Genomic DNA, 20,502 nt, shown 5'->3' on the forward strand with positions numbered 1-20,502 from the left:
CTAATAGGCCCTATTCTTTCCTTGGTTATCTTCTTGCTCTTTATGTATTTATATAACATTTTTGAGTCTCACCCATGTGTGAGCAGGCTATTCAATCATGGGGGTTATCAGACCCAAGCTCGATGCTGTCCTCATCTGGCATCCATAAACATGTGCTTTACACAAGGCTCATTGGACAGTGTTCAGGAGTGAGAACCACTTCCTAACCCAGGGACACCAAAGCCAATTGTTACATTCCTATCACTGCCAAGGCTGAGATCAGTTAACTCAATGGAGGCCAAGGATCTAACCTGCGATCCTCCTGGACACAGAACTGTCACTCAATTCAACACCAACACTGATGTACCCATTGATCCATCAGGAGTTAAAGCAAGTTTTAGAAGTCTGATTTTTTATTGCTGTACTAATTTCAAAGAAATCTCTTTGTTGAAGAATGAAATACTGTCAATATCTCTCATCCTTTGAGAGACCCGTGGCTTTTAACCTTCTATTAATATGAAACAATTATGTGAAGACTAGGACATCAATTGGCTCAACTAGGTATGAAAATTCAGTTCTAGATCAATAAAATATAAAAGAGAATGCCTAGTAACTGGAGCTTCCCTGTCTGTAATTGTTTTTTTTCCTTTTCAATAATGGTAACAATCATTTTTAAAATCAGGCTGAGTCTTCTGATTCCAGCATCCATAAAACTTTCCTTCAAAAAAAAGCATATCTTTTCTTTTTCCAAAAATCACAGTGATGGTGCCTGATTCTTCTAGGACAGGCCAAATATTGGCACTGAGTGTAGTCCCAACTTGCAATAAGATGAAGAGTATTCCCAAAAGCTACAAAACCCACAAATGCCCTCCTGTAAATGCACATTTTTTTAAATGCAGATGTATTCAAACCTAAATGTACCAAGTTCTGGGTTTTCAGAATATAGGAATTGTGATTAATTACTAACTTGCTCACCTCTATTAATAATGATTTTAAAAATTGCAGTTTTTCGTTAATATTTGGTACTTTAGATTTCAGCAGTGATCAAAATGTCACAAGTTAGACACAGATGAGGATGGGCATCCTAGCTCACGCAGAAAGCCCCTTAATGTAGAAAAACATGCCAAGGCACTTCACAGAGGTATAATCAAACAAATGGACACAGAGCCAAAAAGGACATATTCGGAGGGTTGATTAAAAGCTTGGTCAAAGAGATGGGTTTTAAAGACAGTCTTAAAGGAGGGGAGGGAGATGGAGAGATGAGAGGGTTTAGGGAGGGAATTCCAGAGCGTGGAGCCTAGGCACCAATGGTAGGGGTGAAGGGAGGGGGAAGAGACTAGAGTCAGAGGAATAAAGAGTTTGAGGGAGGGGTTATAGAGCTGGAAGAGGTTACAGAGATAGGGAGGGGTGAGGCCATGATGGGATTTAAACATGAGTATGAGAGTTTTAAATGTGAGCTGTTGGGAAACTAAAATCCATTGCAGGTCAGCGAGAATAGGGGAGATTAGTGAGCAGAACATGGTGAGGAAAAACTTACGAGCGGCAGAGTTTTGGATGAGCCAAAGTATATGGAAGCTGGAGGGTGGGAGCCCAGCCAGAAGACCATCAGAATAGTCTAGTCAGGAGATGACAAAGCAACAGCTAAGGGTTTCAGAAGAAGATGGGCTGAGGTGGGAGAAGAGGCTAGCGATGTTAGGGAGGTGAAAGTAGGTGGTCTTTGTGATCGAGAGGATATGGGGTCGGAAGCTCAGCTCAGAGTCAAATAGAACAGGTTATCTTATATATATCTCCTAAAAACTCCAGTTGCCTCCTTTCAAGACTGAATAGCCCAAGTTTTTCCCATACTTCCTCATAACTCAATCTTTTGATACTAAGATCAACTTCACGGCTCTTCTCTCCACTGTATCTCGGGATTGTTTCCGTTCTGTCTTTGTGACCTCACTATACAAGGTTCTCTGGTGTGAAAACAGCAACCATTGGAAATAAACCAGTCAGACATACCTAGCACAAAGGAAGATGGTAGTGGTTGTTGGAGGCCAATCATCTCAGCCCCAGGGCATTGCTGCAGGAGTTCCTCAGGGCAGTGTCCTAGGCACAACTATCTTCAGCTGCTTCATCAATGACCTCCCCTCCATCATAAGGTCAGAAATGGGGATGTTCGCTGATGATTGCACAGTGTTCAGTTCCATTCGCAACCCTCAAATAATGAAGCAGTCCGAGCTCCATGCAGCAAGACCTGGACAACATCCAGGCTTGGGCTCATAAGTGGCAAGTAACATTTGTGCCAGACAAGTGCCAGGCAATGACCATCTCCAACAAGAGAGAGTCTAACTACCTCCCCTTGACATTCAACGGCGTTACCATCGCCAAATCCCACACCATCAACATCCTGGGGGTCACCATTGACCAGAAACTTAACTGAACCAGCCATATAAATACTGTGGCTACAAGAGCAGGTCAGAGGCTGGGTATTCTGCGGCGAGTGACTCACCTCCTGACTCCCCAAAGTCTTTCCACCATTTACAAGGCACAAGTCAGGAGTGTGATGGAATACTCTCCACTTGCTTGGATGAGTGCAGCTCCAACAACACTCAAGAAGCTCGACACCATCCAAGACAAAGCAGCCTGCTTGATTGGCACCCCATCCACCACCCTAAACATTCACTCCCTTCACCACCGGCGCATTGTGGCTGCAGTGTGTACCATCCACAGGATGCACTGCAGCAACTCGCCAAGGCTTCTTCGACAGCACCTCCCAAACCCGCGACCTCTACCACCTAAAAGGACAAGAGCAGCAGGCGCATGGGAACAACACCACCTGCACGTTCCCCTTCAAGTCACACACCATCCCGACTTGGAAATATATCACCGTTCCTTCATCGTCGCTGGGTCAAAATCCTGGAACTCCCTTCCGAACAACACTGTGGGAGAACCTTCACCACACGGATTGCAGCGGTTCAAGAAGACGGCTCACCACCACCTTCTCAAGGGCAATTAGGGATGGGCAATAAATGCCGGCCTCGCCAGTGATGCCCACATCCCATGAACGAATAAAAAAAAACAGCATCTGTAACGAGAAAGGATAAATTAATGTTTTGAATAGAACCCTTCTTCAGAACTGAAAACTGGAAGATAAACTAGCACCTTAGTAGAATCGGAAAAAAGAAGCAACAAAGAAACAATAAAGATCTCCAGTTACAGAACGCAAGTTAATGGATGCTGACTGATCTGTTCTGTGTTTCCAGCATTTTCTTTCCTTGTTACAGTTGAATAAACAAGCAACCACTGAGAGAATTGGAAATAAAAATATCTTATAAACTGGATTTACAGCCAAAAAGTTCTAAGAAAGTAGATCATCTCTATTGTATATAATGGTAAATGGGAGATGAATTGGCAAAAGAAACTCTCTATTCTAAACCTGCCATTGGTTGCCCAACATGTCCATACACACAGTGCATCGCCTTCCCAAGCCAATTAAAAGGCGAATAGGCACTTCATTGGACGATTGGACGGTTCTTGACTGTCATTTTTCCCAAGTCTAATATTTTTATAACTAATAAACAAAAGTTTTCAAAGAATTCTTTTTAAAGACAGTTTTTTATTACCTCCATGATTTTTCTCCTGGGTTGCTCGCAGTAGTGAACTGGAGCTTAGTTTTTAACTCCTAGAGACTCCAGGGCGATCCTGGAGGGTTGGCAGCCCTCGGAGCGGGAGCAGCTGGTCTGACCAAAGCACCAGACAGTTTTAAGTGCAGCTTCCTCTAACATATACTCAGTTTCTGTCAGATTTTGTGCGGGCAAGTACTATACAACTCCTCTGCAGTCTTTGAACTTGAAAGCTGTCTGCCATCACCAGGGCATCCCATTGCCATAATCTGTCTTTGTCACTGCAAGGCGATAAGACGTATTCAAATACACAATTACCCTTTTAACTTGCTTCACTGGGTGGCAGGAGTGTTCTGTAGCAGATCCCACAATGTGTTCAATCAATAGTTTTAAATGATTGTGCAGAAACAAAATATATCTCAAAAGAGGGAGTTTTGCCATCAGTATCTCTTTTTCAGAGTCAGCTACATGCAATTATGATTGATTTTAACATCTTGGGTGTTACTGCTGATAGTATTTGGTTCCTTGTGTATAAACAGTGGGTGCTGTCAAGGCCATTAAAGGAATTATTGGATAGAGGAGTTATTGAATCTGACGGTCATTAATTAACTCTGGGTGCTTTAGTGATTACCTAATGTCAAATGTGTATATGTAAATTCTCTGTCCTTGCACAGTTGGAGTCAATAGTTTTTACAAAGTACTTGCCGTGATGCAGTGAGCAAAACCATAAACGAACAGAAAACAGATGAAAAAGTCTTGATGCAGAAATCCCTCAGCCCTTCCAGCGTAACTCTGGCAGGAGGGTTGTGGAAGGGCTGGAAAATAGGCCAGGACCTGGGTATGCTGGGTCCCGGTCAATGCTGGGACTTCCTGCAGGGCCTTATAAGGGGTGGAACCGGTGCCCTGTTTATAGAGCAGAGGCCTGGTGAATCTTTTGAGGCCAGTACACCAAGTAGCTAGAGGAATATCATCCTCTTCAATGGCACATGCGGGGACCACCTTGTGGGTTCAGATCTGGATCGCAGCCTGGGCCCACAAAGATTTGGTCCAATAAAATCCCACAGTGTATTTAAAGCAGTATTGAATGTATTTGTCCTTTGACTGGGATATGGGGGTAAGATTAGTGAGACTTCACTGCTAGCTAATATCCATTTATGAATAAGGGCTGGTCACTGTGTTCACAATAGGTGGATACCCTCTAGCTACTTGTGAAGTAGACGGATTCACAGGCGTGACAGCCAACTTGTTACGGACATCCAGTTAAAAGTAACTGCAACTATAATATAGGAAAACACTAACCGAGTTTTAAATTCCATTTTACTAATTGTTTTGAAGTGTGGTTCAACAGAAAATACCTCCACAAAAAGTCCACTGATACCCAAGGAAATGTCATAATAGAATCATAGAATCATAGAAAATAGGAGCAAGAGTAGGCCATTCGGCCCTTCGGTCCTGCTCTGCCATTCAAAATGATCATGGCTGATCGTCTAACTCAGTACCCTGTTCCTGCTTTTTCCCCGTATCCCTTGATCCCTTTAGCATTAACAAATATATCTATCTCCTTCTTGAATATATTTAATGACTTGGCCTCCACTGCCTTCTGCAGCAGAGAATTCCACAGGTTCACCACCCTCTGAGTGAAGAAATTTCTCCTCATCTCGGTTCTAAATGGCATACCCCGTATCCTGAGACTGTGACCCCTGGTTCTGGACTCCCCAGCCATCGGGAACATCCACCCTGCATCTAGTCTGTCTAGTCCTGTTAGAATTTTATATGTTTTGATGAGATCACCTCTCATTCTTCTAAACTCTAGTGAATATAAGCCGAGTCGACCCAATCTCTCCTCCTACGTCAGTCCTGCCAACCCAGATATCAGTCTGGTAAACCATCGTTGCACTCCCTCCATGGCAAGGACATCCTTCCTCAGATAAGGAGACCAAAACTGCACACAATACTCCAGATGTGGTCTCACCAAGGCCCTGTACAACTGCAGTAAGACATCCCTGCTCCTGTACTCAATTCCTCTTGCAATGAAGGCCAACATACCATTCGCCTTCCTAACTGCTTGCTGCACCTGAATGCTCGCTTTCAGTGACTGGTGTACAAGGACACCCAGGTCTCGTTGCACATCCCTTTTTTCCTAATTTATCACCATTCAGATAATAATCTGTCTTTCTGTTTTTACAACCAAAGTGGATAACCTCACATTTATCCACGATATACTGCATCTGCCATGTTCTTTCCCACTCACCCAACTTGTCTAAATCACATCGGAGCCTCTTTGCATCCTCCTCACAGCTCACATTCCACCCCAGCTTTGTGTCGTCTGCAAACTTGGAAATGTTACATTCAGTTCCCTCATCCAAATCATTGATATACATTGTGAATAGCTTTGACCCAAGCACTGATCCCTGCGGTACCCCACTAGTCACTGCCTGCCACCCGGAAAAAGACCCGTTTATTCCTGCTATGTTTCCTGTCTGTCAATGAATTCTCACTCCATGCCAGTATATTCCCCCCAATCCCATGTGCTTTAATTTTGCACACTAACCTCTTATGTGGGACCTTATCAAAAGCCTTCTGAAAATCCAAGTACACCACATTCACTGGTTCTCCCCTATCTATTCTACTAGTTACAGCCTCAAAAAACTCCAGTAGATTTGTTAAGCATGATTTCCCTTTCATAAACCTATGCTGACTTTGTCCAATCCCGTTAATGTCTTCCAAGTGTTCTGTTATCACATCCTTTATAATAGACTCTAGCATTTTCCCCACTACTGATGTTAGGCTAACTGGTCTGTAATTCCCTGTTTCTTTTTGAATGAAAGAAGGGAGAAGGAAGAAAGAACTTCCATTTATATAGCACCTTTCATAATCTCAGGATGTCCCAAAGTGCTTTACAGTCAATGATATACTTTTGAAATGTAGTCACTGTTGTACTGTAGGAAACACAGCAGCCAATTTGTGCACAGGAAGGTCCCACAAACAGCAATGAAATAAATGACCAGGTCATGGGGGTTAAATTGGTTAACCCCCAAAAATGGGCACCAGGATCGCGGTGCGTGATTAATCCGCACTAGGGGACGTAACATTCGTGCTGCCCGCTGTTTTACACGATTGCTGCGTGCAGCCAGCACTACCTGGGTTAGTGAGCGGCTGCTCACCAGCAGGGGGCCCAGATACAGGGAGTGGCTAGCACCACTTAAAGGCAGTCTGCACCTCTTAAAGGGAAGGCGCACTGTGGCTGCGGGAAGTGGTGGAAGTCAATGGTGAAGAGAATCTGTGCTGCAATATAGTGCAGCATGGTGACGATGGGAACTCTGGAATTTTTAACGAGCAACAACTTGGTTTGTGGGACTCTTATATTTTCAAAATATAAGATACAGGTCTGAACAGAGTCTGAAAGGAGATCAGAAATTGCACACCTAAAACACAGATGCAGGTCCCATCATTATGTTTACAAACTGTTGAGTTCCTTCAAAACATTGAATAAAGGTTGCTCACAACTACACCCCCCCCCATCCTCCAATGTGCAGACCCCGCCAATCTGCCAATTTGAGTTTGCACCAGGCCTGCGAGAGAGCGGGCATCAAGGTTCTCTGCTGATGCACTAGAGGCCTTGGCGCAAGAGGTGGACAGAAGGAGAGGCTTCCTATATCCACAGTGGGGCAAAAGGCCCTCCAGACATATGCTCCCGAGGCAGTAGGAGGCAGTAGGGGAGTAGGGGGGGGGAAGTCAATGCCAGGAGCATAGCACCACGGACATGGATGCAGTCCAGGAAGAAGTGCAATGATTTGACACGAGTGGTTAAGGTGCGTAAGTTCAACTGTCAAGTGGCATCTCCTAACAACTGTACCATTAGCCGCATCCACTGCTCCACATACTACACCCCCCCATCACCCACCTCCCAACAAACTCTTTCAATCAGTACTCAACTCTTCCAATCAGATGCTTCCTCTCACACTCACACATTACCACTGTTGCAAGCCGCACACCCACAACTCACAGGTCACACATACTGGCAACTATTCAACCATGACAGGCACATCACCCAAACATCCACTCACCAACACACGTTCCACTTTCTTGCAGGAGGAGGTGGTGCATAACAGGAGGCAACAAGTGGCAGTGGTTCCATGGAACATGAACCTGCTGTCCTCTCTCAGATGACAGCATTCCTGTCCCACTCCTGCCCTTGTTGTTGCCTGTCAGCTGGCCAGCCCACTCCCCGTAGAGTATTGAAACTTTATTATAGGAACATAGGAACAGGAGTAGGCCATTTAGCCCCTCGAGCCTGTTCTGCCATTCAGTGAGATCATGGCTGATCTGTGACCTAACTCCTTATACCCACCTTAGCCCCATATCCCTTAATGCCTTTGGTTAACAAAAATCTATCAATCTCAGATTTAAAATTAATAATTAAGCTAGCATCAACTGCCATTTGCGGAAGAGAGTTCCAAACTTCTACCACCCTTTGAGTGTAGAAGTGTTTCCTAACTTCACTCCTAAAAGTCCTAGCTCTAATTTTTAGGCTATGTACCCTAGTCCTAGTATTCAAGTATAGGAGACCTCCAAAAACAAGTACAAATGCATCAGCAGCCAGAAGCAATAATCCAGCAACGAACCTGTAACTCCTGCATGATCCCTTTAAATAGCGCTGGTGGGTGGTCCTTCATGCCGTTTACGACCTGTTCAGCTGTGCTGGAGCGTGGAGTTCCAAAATCGCATCTGTCCCTTTAAATCAGTGTTACAAACTGATCTACCACATAACCTCCCCACTTTACATGTTGCCGGTGTTTGTTAAGTGCTCAAACACCTTTACCAATATAGCATCCTGCACATGTCAAGCCGGAAGTGTGCATACACATCTTGGACACCGTTTTTGGTCCTTAGAAGTCCACATAGCACCTATACAACGGGCGCTATGCGGCCCAATTTAGCCCCCCATCTGTTTTAGGTGTTTGATGAGGGATAAATGTTGGCCAGGACACCAGGGAGAACTCCCGTTCCTCTTCAAATAGTGCCATGGGATCTTTTGCGTCCACCTGAGAAGACAGATGGGGCCTTGATTTAATGTCTCATCTGGAAGACGACACCTCCAATAGTGGCGCACTCCCTCAGTACTGTACTGGAGTGTCAGCCTAGATTATGTGCTGAAGTCTCTGGATTGGGGCTTCAACCCACAACCTCTGAGCCAAGGTTGGCATCATTCAAATATCAATTATCTTTCTGAAAATGTTGACATTTATAAGGGGATGATTTTAATAATACCGGGCGGGCAGGCAGTTAAAATCAGCAGGTGTCTTACCCACCAACATCCTGCATGGATCTCGCTGTTTTCACTTTTGACCTGTTCTTCTGAGCAGCCGCAAGGACACCTACCTGAAGCCAGCGGGGCTCTTCTTTAAATAATGAAGATCGGCGTCCGATGATGTCATTGGGTCCCGACTGCAATTTTAACCTAGGCCTGAGCGAGGAAGTCACTGTGGCTTTCCTGCCAGGTGAAGATAGCGGGAAGAGGATCTGGTACTAGAAGAGGCCATTTACTTACGTTTTTACTTCCACGTGGCTCCTGCTGACCCCACAATGAAAGTTTAGGCCTCCCTTACTCCCGGCTCCCCCTTCCCTTCCCACAAGGCCCTCCCACACAACTTGTCTTCTTGCCAGTGAGCCTCCCTTTGGTGCCGACTTGCAGCCTCCTGCCACCTGAAATTCTGCTCCTGCCCGCTGGTCCAGCTGCCTCTTCCCATGGCATGCAGATGAGGCCTCACAATGCCAAGGTTGGGTGGGCGGGCTGGGTTTAGCGCTCGCCTCGCCCTTCAACCACCTGCTCTAGGTTAAAACCGGAGCTACAATAGGTAGATCACATAAATTTACTCATCTCACCATTCTAAGATGTTTGTAGGTATACCTGTCTTTCGGATGAGATGTTAAACCAAGATCTCATTTGCCCTCTCAGGTGGAAGTAGAAGATCCCATGGCACTATTTCAAAGAAGAGCAGGGGAGTTCTCCCCGGTGTCCTGGCCAATATTTATCCCTCAAAGAGATTGTCTGGTCATTATCACGTTGCCGTTTCTGGGACCTTGCTGTGTTTAAATTGGCTGCCGCGTTTCCTACATTACAACAGGGACTACACTTCTAAAAGTACTTTGTTGGCTGTAAAGCCCTTTGGGATGTCCTGATGTTGTGAAAGGCGCTATATAAATGCAAGTCTTTCTTTCTTTAGTGCGTGGGTATCGTTTTTGTTTATAATTTTCCTGGGTTTTTTTCTATACTTTTTAGTACATATCCCTAGTTGCCTAGAGGACATTAAGAGTGAACCACATAGTATGGACTAGAGTCATATGTAGGCCAGACTGAGTAGGCGTGGCATGTTCTCTTTCATGAAGGGCATCAGTGAACCAATCAGGTTTTTATGACAATTCGGCAGCTTTCATAGCCATTTTTTCTGGTGATAGCCCACAACTTAGCAAATTTATTGAATTCAATTTCACAATTTGCCACGGTGGGATTTAAACTCGTGACCTCTAAGCTGCTGGTCCAGTACCGTAATGACTACACCACCATACTGCTTCATATGAAGAAGACCACTGCCCCCCCACCTCAATGTTAATTAAAAGTGCAAATTTGTTTAGGGAAATCATCAACATCCATATGTTGAGAGTTCCATGTCAGGTTTTGATTATCCCAAATAGTCTCAATTCACAAGGTTTAGAATAGAGAGTTTCTTTTGCCAATTCATCTCCCATTTACCATTATATACAATAGAGATGATCTACTTTCTTAGAACTTTTTGGCTGTAAATCCAGTTTATAAGATATTTTTATTTCCAATTCTCTCAGTGGTTGCTTGTTTATTCAACTGGAATCACAAATTTGTCAAATTATATTGCACTAATCCCTAGAAAACACATAATCACATAGCCAGCCCTGAATCCTTCACTCCTTGTCGGCCCCGTATTCCTCCTCCCTCTGGTACTCTCCTTTCCTCTTTTGAAGGCATTGGCTCATGATGGGATACAGTTCCAGCAGAACCATCCATCCTCCTATACCTATCCAAGTGGCCATTCTTCATGTGTAAGCCTAAACATTGAACGGTGACTGACTGTTCAACCTTGGGGGGTTCGCATCATAGCCAAGTCTGATTCTGATCATAGCTAATGTCCACACATGCACATTCCAGCAATAATCACCTGTAGGAGTATTTTCCACTTTCATTCCGGATTTCCAATATTTGCAGTTTCAATTTTTGTCTGCACTGTTTGATTTACTGCCACTGCTCTCCAGGTATATTGGACCAGTTCCAATGAAAGATGGTACTCGGAACATTAACCTTTCTCTTTCATCTGATGACCGACCTGCTGTGCATATCCAGCATTTACTGTTCTCATTTCAGATTCCCATGATTTGTAGTATTTCTTTTTACCTTGCTGTCTCCTTAAAAATATTAGTAATCAACACAAATTATATGGTACCGTCCTCCATTTGTGATGCTATTTATTTGCATAGAAACTTCACTGTGAAACATATGAAAGCTTGTCAAAAGTCAGCTTAAAAATAACATACTTTTAATGCTGAATGCCTTTAGTGCATTGCTTAGAAATTGCCGGCTAAAATGAAGCTTTTAGTGTGGATACACAAAGCATTTTCTGCATACCAATATCAATCTGTAGCCCTTTCTTACTCACATATAGCGAACTTTTCTTTAGCGTTGATATTATCTATGTCCATCAAAGATGTTTTAATTGACACGCGGTATTAAACTGTGACTATAGATCTGTCACACTGCCATGGTGACATTTTCACATTTTAGCAAAATGTCATTGCATCAAGCAGAAAGCTTTTATATTTGTCAAGTGCCCTTGAAATGTCTCACTACCATTACAAATGAGTCAGTACCATTACTGTAGACAAGCACAATTTTACCAAGGCCAAGCTGGCCCTTTAGATAAACAGGACATTTGAAATGCCACAGAGAAAAGATGTCACATCTTTTGTGTGAATGTACGCATGCCCTTCTGTTTAATAGCACCGTTACTTTCCTGACTTTTTATATGCATCTAATCTGGATTCAAATGATTAACCACAGTCTTTCATTTCCAACCCTTCAGTTTGTTGGTTTTCAGGATTTCAAAAATCTTGCTGATTGGTGGGCTCCGTTGACCTAAACTGATTTAGGACCAGCATCAGAAGGAAACAGCTCAGTGTTAAAAACGATAGGGTTTGGAGTGAAATGACTTGAAGCAGCCAGGTTAGTCTACTTGGCTTCCCTTCTACCTCCTGCAAAAACAAAAAGAAAAAGAAAAGAAAGATATGAATTTAAGAAGTGTCTTATCGCTCAGGTGGGCTTCAAAGTAGCACTTTGTTGGTAGCACTTTCACCTCTGAGTCAGAAGGTTGTGGGTTCAAGCTGCACTCCAGAGACTTAAGCACAAAATCCAGGCTGACACCTCAGTGCAGTACTGAGGGAGTGCTGCACAGTCGGAGGTGGCGTCTTTCAGATGAGATGTTAAACTGAGGTCTGGTCTGCCCTCTCAGGTGGACATAAAAGGTCCCATGGCACTATTTCGAAGAAGAGCAGGAGAGTTGCCCCCGGGTGTCCTGGCCAAAATTTATCCCTCAACCAACATTACTAAACCAAATTATCTGGTCATTATCACATTGCTGTTTGTGGGACCTTGCTGTGCACAAATTGGCTGCCACGTTTCCTACATTACAACAGTGACTACACTTCAAAAAGTACTTCATCGGCTGTAAAGTGCTTTGGGAAGTCTTGAAAGGCACTAAATAAATACAAGTCTTTCTTTCTTTATTACTTTGGAGTGCAGTAACTGTTCATAAATAGATCAACGAAGCAGCCATTTTATACACAGTAAGATCTCAAAAACACTAATCAACCAATAAGTCTGCTTTTGTTGATGCTGGCTGAGGGAGGAATATTGTTTAGGACACAAGGAAAACAGGTGGTTGCCTGGACCTGGCCAACTGCATTGCAGTGTCACGAAAGTTCTCAAGCCATGGAAAGGATCTTGAACCCATGGCCTTCTGATTGAGTGGCAATAGTGCTATAGTCAGCCAAGCTGACCACCTGGGACACTTACCCCTATTTCCTCTGATTTGCTGGTCCAATCTACAATACATTGTAGGAAGCAATAAGTAGTAGAAGTAGAAATAATGCTTGAGTCAGAAAGCTGCTGACATAAATTTGGGGGGGAAAAAAAATCACAATATACAATGATTTTAATAAAATAATATTACATGTCCACAGACATCTGGTGGATTTATCAAATACATGGAATAAAAATATATCTCCCTTAAAAAGACGCTCCTGTCCGAGACTTATATTTAACTGCTTTATATTTAATGCCTTATGCTGAAGCCTTCTCAACTAACAAGAAATCTATACAGTTCCACATTATTCCCGGGACCAGAGACTTCTGTGACGTATTCTTACTGCTGGGTGTGCTATACCTTGCTGTGAATTTTACGATACATATATTCTGTTTTATAAAGCATTGTGTTCCCACTTCCAATGCGCCGACAACTCTGACATTTGATTTTTAGTATATCAGAGATAAGTAGATGCATTAGAAATGACACCTGCCCTCTGGTACAGAGACTAGAATAAAATCATTTTGCCTGCTCAGTTATACTTGTTTTGATGCAACAGAAATGTCAACAAATGCATGGAGATATTTCACAATAGGACCGATTGCCATGTCCTGAAATCGGTTATACTGCATCTACCATAAGTTTAATTCTTGTCGTTTTTCATTATTGCAAGTGTTCTCAGTTACAATGTGTAGTCACACTTTTACAGTCGCACATTTTATCTGTGGTAAATTGTAATAAGGACTAATGCCAAGCTTGATGATAAATACCCAAATAAAAACCTACATAAAAAGCAAAAAAACTGCAAGTGCTGAAAATATGAAACAAAAACAGAAAATGCTGGAAAAATACACCCTGCGAAAACGGACTATATCTCTAATGTTAAGTTGTATTTTTCTCTCTATAGGTGTTGACTGATCTGTGTTTCTAGCTTTTCCTTTTTTTGGTTTTAATAAAAATCTGTACTAGTCCTGAATAATTTATCTTGGCCTGGAGAGGAAGCTTTCCCCAGTGAAGAAAAGGGGAAAAATAAGCACATCATTTCACAGTGGGGTGCAAGTTACTTGCAGGTTATCTGGTCAACTCCTGCATTAAGAAACCACACTGCTGCCCATCCAATCCACTACTTTTAATAGTTGGAATAATTATTAATTACTTTTCAGATCTCATCTGTCTATCGGGTGAGACTAAACCGAGGCTCCATCTGCCCGGTCAGGTGGATGTAAAAGATCCCACGGCACTATTTCAAAGCAGGGCAGGGCAGTTCTCCCCAGTGTCCTGACCAATATTTAGCCCTCAGCCGACATCAAAAAACAGATTATCTGGTCATTACCTCATTGCTGTTTGTGGGACCTTGCTGTGCGCAAATTGGTTGCCGCGTTTCCTACATTACAACAGTGACTACACTTCAAAAGTACTTCATCAGCTGTAAAGCACTTTAGGACGTCCTGAGGTCATGAAAGACGCTATATAAATGCAAGTTCTTTCTTTTGTTTTTATAGTTCAAAAAATTACAGGAAGTTGCTTTATAATATCTCTATTATTGCCAGACCAGTGGAATGAGTTTTATTTTTACTGTTGTTTCTCCATATCAGTAAAGAATAAGAGAAAGACTTGCATTTATATAGCACCTTTCATGTTCTCAGGACGTTGCAAAACATATCACACTTCAACATTTTTGAAGGGTAGTCATGGCAAGGGCATTATGTAGATGAACATGGTAACCAACTGATACAACAACAACAACTTGTATTTACATAGCGCCTTTAATATAGTAGGACGTCCTAAGGCACTTCACATGAGCATTATCAGATAAAATTTCACACCGAGCCACATAAGGACGGGTGACATAAAGCTTAGTCAAATAGGTAGGTTTTAAGGAGCGTCTTAAAAGAGGGGAGAGAGGTGGAAAGGCAGAGGGGTTTAGGGAGGGAATTCCGGAGCTTAGGGCCTAGGCAGCTGAAGGCACGGCCGCCAATGGTCGGGCGAAGGAAATTGGGAATGCACAAGAGGAACGCTGAGTTCTCGGAGGGTTGTAGGGCTGGAGGAGGTAAGGAGGAGCGAGGCCTTGAAAGGATTTGTACACAAGGATGAGAATTTTAATTTCAAGGTGTTGCTGGACCATAAGCCAATGTAGGTCAGCGAGCACAAGGGTAATGGGTGAATGGGACTTGGTGCAAGTTAGGTTACGGGCAGCAGAGTTTTGAATGAGCTCAAATTTACAGAGGGTGGGAGGCCAGCTAGGAGCAACTAACCTGTATGTAGTGGATGAGTCCTTTAAATAGCGCTGCTGAAGGGTCCTTCCTGCCTGTTGGCGCCATGAGTTGCTTAGCGAGCTTATCATGAAGTGAGTCAGGTGCTGGGGCAGCCCAGTTTCATAAAAGGGTCCTACAACAAGTGTGGGACCCTTACTTAAATATTTTATTCATACTTCCAATGCGCACCCTGGACGCCCATAGAGCAGCCCGATCCAATATGCCGGGCAGCGCACCTCCCCTGCAGAATAAGCACGTGCGCATGCCACTCGCCATATTGTACATTTAGGCGCCTCTTTTGTGCCTGAAAAATGGGCGAAGCGCCAACAAATTCCTAGGACTGACACATACACAGCATAAAATATTAAGTTAAAAATAGTCTATATTCTAGTCTTCCAACTTTGTCTGCAATTACATTTAACAGACTTACTTCTAATGGAGGCTTGTAGTTCATTACAGATTTCTATGTATCCGCATTGATTAATAAAAGCAGCCGCAACATTTTGCATAAAGCGCAGTGTAATCATAAGTAATGTTCCAAGTACATAACATAACAGAGCAGAATGATAGCACATAATTGTAGCTTGTGCCCCACCCTGCACTTTATTCTACTGACAACTCGAGTTCCATCTCACATTGTCTGCTATAACTGATTGCCCCTTCATTCTCCAGCTACCTGCTACCTAAAACCAGTGATGGATGTCAAACTTACCAACAGTCATCGGCTGCTACTTTGGAGTATCTGATGATTTTTGACACATATACACAGGAACATAAGAACAGGAGTAGGCCATTCAGCCCCTCGAGCCTGTTCCGCCAATCAATTAGATCATGGCTGATCTGTATCTTAACTCCATCTACCCACCCTGGTTCCGTAACCCTTAATGCCCTTGCCTAACTAAAATCTCAGTTTTGAAATTTTCAATTGTCCCCCAGCATCAACAGCTTTTTGGTGGAGAGAGTTCCAGATTTCCACTACCCTTTGCATGAAGAAGCACTTTTTGACATCACCCCTGAATGGACTAGCTCTAATTTTAAGGTTTTGCCCCCTTGTTCTGGGTTCTCCCACTAGAGGAAATAATTTCTCTCTATCCTATCAAATCCTTTTATCATCTTAAACACTTCAATTAGATCACCCCTTAATCTTCTATATTCAAGAGAATACAAGCCTAGTTTACCTGTCCTCACAGCTTAACCCTTTTAGCCCCGGTATCATTCTAGTGAATCTGTGTTGCACCCCCTCCAAGGCCAATATATCCTTCCTGAGGTACGGTGCCCAGGACTGAATGCTGTGCTCCAGATGGGGTCTAAGCAGAGCTCTGTACAGCTGTAACATAACTTCCACCCTTTGTATTCCAGCCCTCTTGAGATAAAGGCCAACATTCCATTAGCCTTTTAATTAATTTTTGAACCTGTCCACTGGGTTTTAGTGATTTCTGTACTTGGACCCCTAAATCTCTCTGCTCCTTCATAGCTCCTAGCTTCTCGCCATTTATAAACTACTCTGATCTATCTTTCTTAGGTCCAAAGTGGATGACCTCACACTTTCCCATACTGAACTCCATCTGCCACAGTTTTGCCCATTAATTTAATCTATCAATGTCCCTTTACAACTTTCTGCTCCCATCTACACTACTTACTGTGCCACCTAACTTAGTGTCATCAGCAAACTTAGATATAGGGCTCTCTATTCCTTCATTCCTTCATTTATAAATATAGTGAAAAGGTATGGCCCAGTGCAGATCCCTGGGGGGACACCACTAGTCACATCCTGCCAATTTGAGTACATACCTATTATTCTTACTCTCTGTCTCCTACCTCTTAACCAATTCCCTATCCAAGCCAATAGGTTGCCTCCAATTCCACGCGCTCACATTTTTATTAACAGTCTCTTATGTGGAACCTTGTTGAATGCCTTCTGGAAGTCCATATAAATAACATCCACGGACACTCCCTTATCTACCACATTAGTTACCTCCTCAAAGAATTCAACCAGGTTCGTTAGACATGACATGCCCTTTACAAATCCATGCTGGCTCTCTCTGATCAGCTCATATTTGTTTAAATGCTCAGTCACGCTGTCCCTAATAACAGATTCTAGTAACTTCCCCATTACTGACACATCCCCACACAGACGAAATAGTGAACCTCCAAACACTTTTACAGATTTCAATCAATATTTTAGTATAAAATCTTTGCCACGGATATTTCAGCTCTCCTTTTTCCTGCAACCTCACCTTCCTTTGTGCACATGATACAATTATACACAAGTGTTGGGCTTTAATAAATCAAACAAAATGGAGATTCTCTACTAAAGTAGAAAAGTTTTAGCTTGTTCAGAAACAAAAGCATCTTTTGGTCTTTTGGAACAGGGACAAAGGAACAGGAGTAGGCCATTCAGCCCCTCAAATCTGTTCCGCCATTCAATTAGATCATGGCTGATCTGTCAACACCTTTTTATCCTATCTAAAAACTTAAGATATAAACCATTATCAGTAGGAACATTTTTTGAAATAAGGCATCTCAGATGCTATCTTGTCTAGTGCATGCCTCTCTCATTCTTTTCTCCAAATCTCAGAAAAGAGAACGATGTTGTCCAAATAAATCTCATTGACGAGACAGTGCTGTATTTACATTGTTGGTAAGAAATAGCGGCGTCTGCAAACTCCTGCAATTTAATCTTCTGCTAGGCGACAAATGCTAGATTATTTTTATTGAACACTATCACATGCTTCAAACCTATGATAACATGGCTTCAAGTGATTGTTCAAAGCAGAATTCAGTCGAAACTCCACAGTCAGAGATTGTGAGCAATAAAAATCTACAAAGAAAGGCCACAATTACTATTATTTGAGGAAAATTATGGAGAACTTGCAGAAAACTGCAGAGACTATGAAGGAAGTTTTTCCCTTTCTTCCCAGGTGTTAAGGAAAGCGTTGATGAGTTTATAGAGAAATAATTTACAATTTCACTATACTTAATACACAGAGGGAATCTCCCACCTTTTTAGTGTGCACTGTACAGATATCAGCATAGAAATTGGGCTCTGGGTGCTTGGTTGCTGGTGTGAGTTGGGACGCAACTTCCTGTAGATACCTGGGTCAGCCCACACCCACAGCCAACACTCCCCACCACCACCCCCCCCCCCCCCACCTCCACCCCTGCCTCCCCCCCTCACCCCGACTAGAGCTGAGTCCCATCCCACAGAGTAAGCAGAGTTCCAGAAGGATGCTATGCAGCTCTAGTTGGAAGGAGGGTGGGGGGGGGGGAGGCAGGGGTGGAGACGGGTGGGGGGGTTGTTGGCTGTGGGTGTGGGTGTGCGTGTGGGCTGGTCTGACCCAGGTATCTATAGCCACCAATCTTCTTTCAATGCTGCTCCCTTGAAAGTTTGCAAGTATCCAAACAGCAATTCAATCTTGGATCAATTGCCATTTGGATATGGCACTATGGACCCCACTTAACATCCTGAACGGCACGTACACATGCAGGCACACTTACCAATGGGCATACAGGAGGTAGAACTGACAGGATTTACAGGGGAGCCCAGGATTCTCTCAGTTCTGCCCCAAAAGTGACATCGCACGGGAGGGCTGGACAGCTGGAAGAAGCTCTAGCCCCTCCATTGAAATTTATCTTCAGAGCCAGAGAGGGGTAAAACCCCTTTTTGTTTTAAATGCAAGTCGTTATTTTTGTTGTTGAAACGTGGTCCTGCCCCAAATTTTTGCCCCTCCACCCCCACTGAGTTAGATTTCTCCAAAGCCCGAAGATCCTAAGGTTTCTAGGCTATTCTCTTTTGTCTTTACCATGTATGATAAGAGCTTCTCATTTACAAATGCAGGGGACCTTAACAGAACTTACATCAATCAGAATTTGCATAGAAGCAGAGGAGGCAAATGAACCCCAGTCAATGGCTGCACCACAACGTGCAGTGCTGACTTTATTTAGCAGAGTGTTAGAACAGTGGCTCATTTTACCTTCTCCCCTCCCCTGCCCATTGGTTACAGTGCAGAATTTTTGGACTGCAGCCAAGGTTACGAATATACGAACAATGACAGACAAGAAAAGACCATCTGATCCATCCAGCCTGTCCCACACAATTGTGATACTTTGTGTATCGCAATATCTATATTCTTCACCCCACCCAAAACCATGTGGTCTCCTGGGAGAGGCCAAAAACCAGATAAAAACCCAGGCCAATTTGGGGGAAAATGTCTGTGAAATTCCTCTCCGATTCCCCCCCCCCAAGGCGATCGAAACTAGTCCAGGAGATCACTCTGGTCCTGATAATTCTATGCAGTAACTACCTTTTGTACGAGGTGATCTCCACCCCGGCCAGAAACAGGTCCAGCTTTCGCTTGAAGGAGCCGGAAGCCTGTTCCAGAGGTCCACTACTCTCTGGGAAAAGAACCATCTCCTGGAATCTAATCCAGATCGAACCTTGTACAACTTAATGGCTGCAGGAGTGGCACTTTAATTACTGACACCACACATATGTCTTCATTATAACAACAAGCAGTGCAAAAGTGTGACCAAAGTTTTATTTAACTAGGATTAAACTGATCATCCTGTATTTCTGCCAAATAATATTTTAAGTCATTAGCACTGATACATAAGGTGAAAATTATGTTTTGTCCTTAGAGATTATTTTTAATGATGCAGTATAGAAAGTCAAATCTGGAACATCTCAATTTACAGTGATTTCATTCCCAGGCTGAATGTAACGATGAACTGAAATCATCTATCTAACTTACACGAGTGCCCGTCGCCCAGACGTTCTTACAAGCCTGAGGGAAACATGATCTCTCGGAGTTGGCTTCAGGAAACTGAGGAGTAGGAGGGATTTGGGGATGGTGCTGGGGTTGTACATGGCCATTAATTCCTTACTCCCCGTACAGAGTGAAAAATCAGATAGGTACAATCAAATACGCAAATAGAGAGAAAAATGAGATGTGAACAATGCTGAGTGCCACTGATTTACCAGCTGAAGCAGGTTCCACCTCAAATTTTGACACCCATTCCTTTTTCACCCTTCCGAAACGTTTTGGGTCGCATAAGTATTGCCCAAGCAAACTGCCAGCGTTGAACAGGAGGTTAAACGGTCCCTGTGGAAATGACCACATTGATAATGACAGCATGTTTTCACCGCTCTGAGTAAAAGTAATCAAGTTTTCTATGACTTCATCATATCACACTATGCGATGTTGCCTGAATCAGCAATGAGACCAATTCACTTTTATTCGAATTTCTGCTCCTCCTAATATCAACTTAAGACAAAAAAATAATTTATGTTTCTTTTTGTTTATGCCATGCTATTGGACACAAAGGAGTCACTTTCTGACTTCACACCGCTGGCGGAGAATCTCCTCTGCCGGAAGCGCATGTCGGAATTTCAGACGCGCGCCGCACAGGATTTCCCAACCACTAATTTAAATGGTCGGAAAATCATGCACTGTATATGTTTCCGGTGGGCGAGGCTCCCAGCCAGTAGCACCTAGTTGGACAGTTACTCTTAATATATTTATCTGACAGACAGGCTCTTCAAAGTCTATTGTG

Source organism: Heptranchias perlo, chromosome 7 (assembly GCF_035084215.1).
Source record: "Heptranchias perlo isolate sHepPer1 chromosome 7, sHepPer1.hap1, whole genome shotgun sequence".
NCBI classification, from domain to species: Eukaryota; Metazoa; Chordata; class Chondrichthyes; order Hexanchiformes; family Hexanchidae; genus Heptranchias; species Heptranchias perlo.